The sequence below is a fragment of the Taudactylus pleione genome, unplaced genomic scaffold, assembly GCF_031769625.1.
Source record: "Taudactylus pleione unplaced genomic scaffold, aTauple2 ptg000033l, whole genome shotgun sequence".
Taxonomy (NCBI): Eukaryota; Metazoa; Chordata; class Amphibia; order Anura; family Myobatrachidae; genus Taudactylus; species Taudactylus pleione.
In genome coordinates, this window is record NW_028284435.1 from 1,741,120 (window position 1) to 1,743,688 (window position 2,569).

Consider the following 2,569-nt stretch of genomic DNA (forward strand, 5'->3'; position numbering starts at 1 on the left):
TGCCTCTTTCTGAGACCCGATTTTTGCCAGGAAAATTCCGAATTTGGCAGGAAAATCCAAACTAATCCAAACCCGCTCATCTCTACTTTGTACAGTGTTATTACAGATTTATAAAACTAATGATCCCAAATTGGGAATTTATTTTTAAATGTACTCCTATAGTAGGTGTTGATTACAGTATAATGAAGACAAGCTGAACCATCGGGAATAACTAGAGCTCTATTAGTACACATTTTGTAGCCCTGCCATTTACAGTTAGTTTGCAATATCATTTTGTAATTTAATAACCAGGTAAATCTTAATGTATTTGAGATGTATGGGAAAAACTAAAACATTTGATACTGTACCCATATACATTTTTGTTGCTTTTGATAAAAAAGGCTTTCTTTTAGAAGTCTATATTTAGTAAATTTTTAGTCTTTAGTCAGATGTGCGTAATTAAAAAATAAAAACATTTATTACATACATACATACTTCTATAACATTAACATAACTAGCAAGCTTGCATTATATACAGAATCACCATCAGTACTTTTTAGACTGCATCTTCTAAATCAGTAAATTTAATATGAACACACCCGAACTGTGGAGTTTAGAGTCGAACAAAGCCCCGGCTCAGGTCTTCTCACCAACTTTAGATTAATAGTATAATAGTCTCGGGATGCCGCTCGCTTTAAACACTGTACTTGTGGCTTTGTTGCAGTAATACGGAGCCACCATTGCAAAGTCCTTATGGGAAATGAGCTCTACCATTTGACACACTGCTCACTTAAGAGACTGCATTTGTGGCTTTGTTACAGTTATACAGAAAAACTGCAACTACATGTAAGTTTACACCACGAAGTGTCAAAGACAGGAGCTGTCTATGAATTAGCTACTCAAATAATTGGACTAGTAAAAACCCATTAGAATGGTATGGGTTTCACCCACAGCCTTGTGAGAAGTGTTTTACTTATTGACTACATTTATGTGTCTATGGGTTGTCTAAAGCTATATGAATTCATATATGTTATACACAGCCACACCACACTGGACATGCCCAAACCCATCTGATCTTGGAAGCTATGCAGTGTTGGGCCTGGTTAGTACTTGGATGGGAGACCACCTGGGAGTACCAGGTACTGTAGACATATTTTTTATTTTAATTTGTATTGTGAATACATTTTAATTATATTGTGTTTTATTTTTCTACTACCTTTTATTATACAGGATGGCTGTATATTTTAAGTACAGTATATGTACAGAGTTCTGCTTCTACATATAAGTATTCACTCCATTCATCACCATTACAATTTGTTTCTGCTTTTTATATTCAAATCAGGGGGAGAGGGTACCCCCCCCAATATTGAAGTTGGCAGAAGGATTAAAACACAGCTATACCGTCCTTCTTTTCTCCAGGGAAATTAAAGTTTAAGAAAGAGCACCTGAAATCTAAACAATATTTCACAATGTTAAAGACAACATCACCTCTAATAATAAAGGGAAAATTTACTGCCGAATAGTGGAAAAAATTGCCAACTTTCCATACATCACACACAGTGGCAAGGAAAGGTTCAGGCCACGGCCTTCCTTTGTGAGTCCTGCTACAGATGTTTCATGCACTACTGTAGAATGCCTGTGGCAGAAGCCAGGGCAAAACAAGTTAGGCATCTTCTGGAACTTCACGTGCAACACCTTCTCATTTTAGGTTTACATTTGTCACCTTTAAAACAGGTAAATTAGATCGCCCACACAAAACTAAGGCTGAAGAACAAACTGTATTAAAAATAGAGCTGTCCACAAGCACAGTCTTCTCTACACAATCTCAGAATATGCCTAGTCCAACTTCTGCTGCTCTTTCTTATATGACCACCAGAGATACAGTATTCCTTCTTTCATAGGTACTCTGGCCCTGATTCAGAGCCAGATGCTCTGACAGAGCGCTCGCTCTAAATCATGGCCGTCCTTCTCTTTTTTTAGAGCGGCCTCCTTGCCGCTTGCATAGCTGTGGGTGACCACCCACAGCTATAGCGAGCGGCCAAAAAGATGGTCACGATGGTCAAGACCATCGCGCCCATCGGGCTTGTGACGAGACCCTTGTGGTAGGGTCTCATTGCCGCAAGCCCTGGAGTGCTTTCGGCTCTATCAGAGCCGAGAGCACTCCCACTGACATTACTTGTGATGTCAGTGGGGCTGGCCCCAGACGGTAGGCGTTCCCATGGGAATGCCTCCGTCTGGGCAGCCACACCCCCGGCATGCCCACCAAAGGGGGCGTGCTGTCACTCACCATCGACAGCACGCCCCCTTTGTAGCGAGACCCGGCCGTCGCTATCCGCTCGTGAGCGGGTCTGAATCAGGCCCTCTGTCCACATTAAGAGCTCCACTCCTATAACATAAATTGCATTCACCGAATGCAAGTATATACAGTTCCCTGAAAGGTTTCTTTAATATTCAGGTCATACACATTTCCAAATACTTCACTCACTCACCCGACACACAGAATAAGACTCTACACCCCTTGCAACTTTCACCGAAAGGTTTCTTTAAAAATGTAGTCAAACCAGAGTATCTCTTCTCATTTCACCAATAT

At 40.8% G+C, this 2,569-nt stretch overlaps 1 pseudogene; it reads left to right on the forward strand.

Annotated features, from left to right (window-relative positions):
- Positions 1 to 1,011: 1,011 nt before the first annotated feature.
- On the forward strand, positions 1,012 to 1,130 carry LOC148538877 (5S ribosomal RNA; annotated as a pseudogene).
- Positions 1,131 to 2,569: the final 1,439 nt, after the last annotated feature.